Source organism: Hevea brasiliensis, chromosome 11 (assembly GCF_030052815.1).
Source record: "Hevea brasiliensis isolate MT/VB/25A 57/8 chromosome 11, ASM3005281v1, whole genome shotgun sequence".
In the NCBI taxonomy this organism is placed as follows: Eukaryota; Viridiplantae; Streptophyta; class Magnoliopsida; order Malpighiales; family Euphorbiaceae; genus Hevea; species Hevea brasiliensis.
This window is the reverse complement of record NC_079503.1, coordinates 25,062,505-25,070,312: the sequence shown is the minus strand read 5'-3', so window position 1 is coordinate 25,070,312 and position 7,808 is coordinate 25,062,505. Positions and strand designations below refer to the sequence as shown.

Here is a 7,808-nt window from a genome sequence, read left to right as displayed (position 1 = left end):
ATATCTTTTCTATACTACTTGTACGACCCATGCACTTGCGGTAGGGACGCATCAAGTTTTTGGCGCCGTTGCCGGGGAATTGTTTGTTTAAGATTGAATTCTTGATTATTTTAGTTGTTTTTAGTTTTATTTTGTTATCTTTTCATTTTGTGTTTGTTTGTTCTTTTTCAGGTACTTTTAATCTTTTATGAGAAGAGCTAGAAGCTCAAGTGACACATCCTTGTTGTTCAATCCTGAAATCGAGAAATTTTGTAAAGCCAACAAGAAAGAAACCAGAAAAAGGAAAGAAGCTTTGAGAGAAACTGAATTAGAAGCAGACATGGCTGATGAAAGAATTAGAATCGGTGGTAATGCTGGAAATGGTCAAAACAATGAAGATGCAGCCAAAGGGGAAGAAGTTGTTAATGCAAACGTGCCTAGGGGAAGTATGATGGATCATGCTTTTCCTCGTTTTGATGACTTGAGAGAGAGTATAGCAAGACCAAGAATTGATGCAAATAGCTACAAGATGGATTTTGGAGTTCTTCAAATGATTCAGAATTCTCAATTTGGAGGACATCCTTCTGAAAATCCACATACACATCTGAAGAAGTTTGCTATGATTTGCGACATGCAAAAACAACCTGGATTGTCTGATGATGCAGCAAGATTGAAGCTATTCCCATTCTCTTTGAAAGATAGAGCATTGGATTGGCTTGATTCTTTACCTCACAACTCCATTACAAATTGGGAGCAACTCACTGATGCATTTCTTGCACAATATTTTCCACCTGGAAAAACTCAAGAGTTGAGGAATCAAATGACAGCTTTTAGACCGAGAGAGGATGAAACTCTCTATGAGTCATGGATGAGATGGAAGGAATTAGAGAGATTATGCCCACATCATGCCATTCCGAAATGGATGATAAACCAGAATTTTTACACAAATGTCACTCCTACAATTAGAGGAATTATTGATGCTCAAACAGGAGGAGAATTTATTATAAAGCATGAAGATGAAGCTTATGAGCTATTGGAGAAAATTGCAAAGAATACTCATCTTTGGAGTAGTCCAAGAGGACCAGCTCCAACTCAAAAGAGGCAAGCTGCTGGAATGTATGATCTTGATCCATTCAACATGATTAATGCAAAGTTTGATGCACTTACAAATGTCCTTGCTAAGAAGATGGAAGATCTGAGTATGTTGGTTAGTTCATCATCATCAGCTGGAACTTCACAACAAGTGGCTTATGCAGAGGAAACTACCAGCTGTGGAGTAGATTATGGAGAACAAGCAGCATATGTTGGTAATTATGGAAACAAACAAATGGGGAATTCTTATTCTCAAACTTACAATCCAAATTGGAGGAATCATCCCAACTTTTCATGGGGAAATCAGCAAAATCAAGTTCAAAATCAAAATTTTCAACCACATCAGCAACAAGGAGTTCCATATCAGCAAAATAGGCAACCACTGCCTAATTTTCAGCAGAAAAATATGAACCCTCCACCAAAACAGCAAGAACGAAATTCCACCACTGAAGCTTTATTACAACAGATTCTTGCTAACCAAAATAAGCAAGATGAGGAGATGAGAGAGATGAAAGCAAGGCTGGAACATATGCAAACACATAACAGAATGCTGGAAAACCAGATTGCACAACAAGCATCTTCCTCAAGTGCCAAGTCTTTTGGAAAACTTCCAAGTCAACCAGAAAACCCAAGAGAGCAATGTCAAGCTATTACTTTAAGAAGTGGAAAAGTTATAAATAATGAGAAGAGTGAAAATTATGAGAAGAGAGAAAATGAGAAAAATACTGATGAGAGTGAAAAACAAGAGAGTGCAAAAAAATGTAAGGAGGAATTTGAAGAGAAGGAAGAGAAATATATACCTCCTGAACCCTACAAGCCACAACTTCCCTTTCCACAAAGATTTCACAAAGCCAAGCTTGATAAGCAATTTGGGAAGTTCTTAGAGGTTTTGAAGAAGCTTTACATAAATATGCCTTTTGTAGATGCTCTTTCACAAATGCCCTCTTATGCAAAATTCTTGAAAGAAATTCTTTCAAACAAGAGGAAACTTGAAGATCATGAGACTGTAGCTTTGACAGAAGAATGTAGTGCTATCCTTCAAAGGAAACTTCCCCCAAAGCTCAAGGATCCAGGGAGTTTTTCAATTCCATGCCACATAGGGGAGTCATGTTCTACAAAAGCTTTATGTGATTTAGGGGCTAGTGTTAGCCTTATGCCCCTCTCCATTTATGAAAAGCTCAATATGGGAGATCTTAAACCAACCCACATTTCTCTTCAGTTAGCTGACAGGTCAATTAAGTATCCTAAAGGGATTTTGGAGAATGTGCCTCTGAAGGTTGGGAAGCTCTACATACCTGTTGACTTTGTCATCTTGGACATGGAGGAAGATTTTAATATTCCAATTATCTTGGGAAGGCCTTTCCTGGCTACAGCAGGAGCATTGATTGATGTTAAGGGAGAAAAATTGACTCTTAGGGTTGGTGAAGAGCAATTGGTTTTCAATATTAATAACACTATGAAAAAGCATCATTCTGAAGCTGATACTTGCTTGAGAGTTGATATTATTGATGAGCTGGTTGAAGAACACTTCAGAAAGTAATATCCAGAAGATCCACTTGAAAATTGTTTGGTTCATGGAGGAGGCATAGACTATGACAACCCTCATGTAGCTGCATATGCTCAACACTTAGAGGGAAGTCCACCATTCATTTCTGCTCCAGTTTTTCAACTCACACAAAAGGACAAAGTAGAATCTAAAAAACCATCATTCAAGGAAGAAGATGCACCTAAGGTAGAACTTAAGCAACTTCCTTCTCAGCTCAGGTATGAATTTCTTGGCACTAATAACACTTATCCAGTAATTGTAAATGCAAATTTGAGTACTTTAGAGGCTGATAAGTTGTTAAGAGTGTTGAGACAATTTAGGAAAGTCTTAGGATACACCATAGATGACATTAAGGGAATAAGCCCACACTTTTGCATGCATAGAATCATCTTGGAAGAAAATTGTAAGCCATCTATTGAACATCAGAGGAGGTTGAACCCAAATATGAAAGAAGTTGTTAAAAAGGAAATTTTGAAGTTGCTTGATGCAGGGATCATATATCCCATCTCAGACAGTACTTGGGTGAGCCCAGTACATGTTGTCCCAAAAAAGGGTGGAATGACAGTTGTCAAAAATGAAAATAATAAATTAATTCCCACCAGAACAGTGACTAGTTGGCGAATGTGCATAGATTACAGAAAATTAAATGTTGCCACTAGAAAAGATCATTTTTCCACTTCCCTTCATTGATCAAATGTTGGAAAGACTAGCTAGGCATTCTTACTTTTGCTATTTAGATGGATATTCAGGTTTTTTTCAAATCCCTATCCATCCAAATGATCAAGAGAAAACCACTTTTACTTGTCCATATGGAACCTTTGCTTATAGAAGGATGCCATTTGGGTTGTGTAATGCACCAGCCACTTTTTAAAGGTGCATGATGGCAATTTTCTCAGATTTCATTGAAGATATAATGGAGGTTTTTATGGACGATTTCTCTATTTATGGATCTTCATTTGATATATGCTTGGCTAACCTTTCTAAAATTTTGCAGCGATGTGCAGATACTGACCTTGTGTTAAATTGGGAAAAGTGTCATTTCATGGTCCAGGAAGGGATAGTGCTTGGACATTTGGTGTCTAACAGAGGAATAGAGGTTGATAAAGCCAAAGTTGAAGTGATAGAGAAGATGGCTCCTCCTACCAATGTCAAGGGAATTCGAAGTTTCCTAGGACATGCCGAGTTGAAGCAAGCTCTTATCACTGCACCAATCATGCAACCACCTGATTGGAGCCTACCTTTTGAAATTATGTGTGATGCTAGCAACTATGCAATTGGGGCTGTTCTTGGTCAAAGAAAGGACAAAAAGGCTTATGCTATTTATTATGCTAGTAGAGCACTGGATGAGGCTCAAACAAATTATGCAACAACTGAAAAGGAATTTTTAGCAATTGTCTTTGCATTGGAAAAGTTCAGACCTTACATTATTGACTCAAAGGTGGTTATATTTTCAGATCATGCAGCCATCAGGTATTTGCTCCGTAAAAAGGAGGCTAAGCCTAGGCTCATTAGGTGGATTCTGATGCTACAAGAGTTTGATTTGGAGATTAGAGATAAGAAGGGAGCTGAAAATGTAGTTGCTGATAATCTTAGTAGGTTGAAATTGGATGGTGAAGAATTGGATGAAATCCCTATTGATGAGTTTTTCTTGGATGAACAACTTTTCTCTCTTGTTGCTAAACTACCTTGGTATGCAGACTTTGTGAATTATCTATCTTGTGGAGTTTTACCTCTAGGTATGACATGGCAACAAAAGAAAAAGTTTTTGCATGAGGTGAAATTTTATAGATGGGATGATCCTTTACTCTTTAGGAGATGTTGTGATGGTTTAATAAGGAGATGTATTCCTGAAGAGGAGATACAGAGTATTATGCATCATTGCCATGCTTCTGATTATGGAGGACATTTTGGAATCTCTAAAACAGCTAGTAAAATTTTGCAAGCTGGTTTCTTTTGGCCAAATCTTTTTAAGGATGTGAGGAAATTTGTGTCGGATTGTGATAAATGTCAAAGGAGTGGAAATTTGTCAAAAAGAGATCAAATGCCCCTAAATAATATTCTTGAAGTGGAATTATTTGATGTTTGGGGAATAGATTTTATGGGGCCGTTCCCTCCTTCATATGGTAATAGATACATCTTAGTTGGGGTTGACTATGTGTCAAAGTGGGTGGAAGCTATTGCAACTCCAACTAATGATGCTAGAGTGGTAGTGAAATTCTTGAAGAAATTTGTCTTGAGTAGATTTGGAGCTCCTAGGGCTGTAATTAGTGATGGGGGTTCCCATTTTTGCAATAAGCAATTTGAGAGCTTAATGAGGAAGTATGGTGTAGTGCACAAGATAGCTACCCCATACCACCCTCAAACTTTAGGACAAGTTGAAATTTCTAACAGAGAGCTCAAGCATATTTTGGAGAAACAAAGTGAACAATTCTCGGAAAGATTGGTCTATCAAACTAGATGATGCTTTATGGGCATATAGGACTGCCTACAAAACCCCTATAGGAACTACTCCCTTTAGGTTGGTGTATGGTAAGTCTTGTCATTTACCTGTGGAGCTAGAACATAGAGCATATTGGGCCATTCAAACCTTGAATTTTGATCTTAAGCAAGCTGGTGAGAAAAGGTTGTTACAACTTAATGAGCTTGAGGAATTGAGGATGGATGCTTATGAAAGTGCCCGTATTTACAAAGAAAGAACTAAAGTTTGGCATGATAAGCATCTGAGGAAAAAGGAATTCAAAGAAGGTGATTTAGTTTTGTTGTTCAACTCAAGATTGAAATTGTTCCCTGGAAAACTCAAGTCAAGGTGGACTGGTCCATATAGAGTTTCTAAGGTTTTCCCTTATGGAGCAATAGAAATTTGGAGTGAAAAATCTGGGAATTTTAAGGTCAATGGGCATAGATTGAAACATTACATAACTGGAGACCCAATAATAGGAGCAAGCTGTTACAAGCTCTCCAATCCCTCACCTCTTTTCAGTGAAATTCATGAAAAGTCCAGCTAAGGACTATAAATTAGCCCTCTTGGGAGGCATCCCAAGTCCTTTTATTTTGCTTTTGCTAATTTACTTTCATTTTCATTGATTTTGTTTTTATCTTAAATCTCCCCAAATTCAATTTTTGACATTGTTAAATCTTGTCCCTTGTAGATGTATTTCAATGAAGAAAGGCTGATGAACTGTTGGGGGAGTGACCCTTAACTTGAAAATTTTGTCCTTCAAACTCTCCCAAAAACTGATAAGTTTTTGCTGCATAATCTGTGCAGGAGCTGCAATATGGTTCATGCAGAGGAAAAATGAAATCTGCAGCAAATGGCTTGTATTTTTGGTGAGGTTAAATGTATATCAATGGAGAAAGATTGGTGAACTGCAGGAGCTGCAATCTGGTTTATGCAGAGGAAAAATGGAATCTGCAGCAAAAAGGGTGTTTGCAGCAGATGGCTTATGTTCTTGGTGAGGTTGGGTGTGTAACTTTTAAGTATATGTGCCTTTAATGTTAATATGGTGGTAGGTTGGTCATCTTTGTAGTTTTGAGATTATTTGGGTTGTAGGATTCAAGGTAGAAATATTGCATTCTCTTGGCAAAACTTGGAGAGTTCATTTCTCATTTGTGGTTAGATGCAACTTTATGCAAATTTTATGGAGTTTTATGTGCTAAATGTTGATTTGCAGAATTTGAGTCAAAATGGCATAGTTCTCAAAGGTCTTTTATGTAGGATCCATTTTTACATGCTTGTGTGATGCATTTTTGATGAACTTTGTATATATTGATGTGTTTTTGGTGAAAATTTCTCATGGTTTATGGTTCATGGAATTATATTTCTTCATTCTAGGGTATTTTTCACACTTCCAAATCATGTTCCATTGCAATCTTAATCTTGTTGAAATGTGCATAAGCAACTGCATAGCTTATGCAATCCTGCATAACCACAATTCTTGCCATTTTTCACCTTTATTGCAAGTGCATAAGGAGAGTGCATAGCTTATGCAACTCTGCATAGCCTAATTTTGTCAAATTTCACATCTTTCGAAACCTGCATAAGCAGAGTGCATGACCTATGCACATTTGCATAACTTCAAATTCTTCATTTTCTCTCTCTGCTGAAGTCTGCATAAGCAGAGTGCATAACTTATGCACTTCTGCATGACCTCATACTCTGAATCTCCAAACTTGCCGAGGGGTGCATAAGCAGAGTGCATAGCTTATGCACTTCTGCATGACCAGAAACCCAGAAAAACCAAACTTGCCGAGGGGTGCATAAGCAGAGTGCATAGCTTATGCACTTCTGCATGACCAGAAACCCAGAAAAACCAAACTTGCCGAGGGGTGCATAAGCAGAGTGCATGACTTATGCACTTCTGCATAACCAAAGACTCAGAATCTCAAAACCCACCGAAGAGTGCATAAGCAGAGTGCATAGCTTATGCACATCTGCATGACCACCAACCCAAATTCAAAAAAATTGCCGAAGAGTGCATAAGGAAGGTGCATGACTTATGCACTTCTGCATGACCTGATTCTCTGAAAAGCCAAATCCGCTGAGAGGTGCATAAGGGGAGTGCATAACTTATGCACTCCCGCATGACTTCACTTCCCAAATTTCAAAAGTTGCCGAGACCTGCATAAGCAGTGTGCATGGCCTATGCACTTCTGCATGACATATTTTTCAGAACTTCAAAACAGGGCAACACTTACATAAGCTGGTGCATAAGCTATGCACATGCACTTTCCCCTTATGCAGTCTTTTACAAAACCCATTTAAATCAAATTTTTTTTCCTTTTTCTTTCCCACCTTCACCCCGATAAACCCTGTTCACTGTCCTTCTTCTCTCACAATCCTCATTCCGGCATAACTCCTCCTCACACCTTCTTCTCCATTTCGATTCTCACTACATTTGCCCTAATTCTCATTCTTCTTCGATTTTCTTCTTTTCCCCTTATCTCTTCCATCTTCTTCATCGGCAATGGAGTCGCCTCCCCATTCCCGTCCAGCTTCTCCTCTCGAAGTCTCGCCATTGTCAACGATACCCCCCACTCCCAATTCTCCTCCACAAGCGACACCCCCACCACCTCCCCCAACCACGTACAAACGTAAAATCCGGTCAAAATCTGTGCGACCCATGTCCTCTGCCCCTCCTCTGTCCAAACGCAAAGACCCACCCACCCCATTGTCGGAACCGCCACCCAAAAA

The 7,808-nt window shown here is 38.6% G+C and overlaps 1 non-coding gene across 1 annotated transcript; it reads right to left on the bottom strand.

Moving 5' to 3' along the window:
• Window positions 1-783: 783 nt before the first annotated feature.
• LOC131170806 (small nucleolar RNA R71) lies at window positions 784-891 on the bottom strand. The gene has a single exon (XR_009141573.1). It is a non-coding gene; the product is annotated as a small nucleolar RNA R71 (small nucleolar RNA).
• Between the last annotated feature and the right edge of the window lie 6,917 nt (window positions 892-7,808).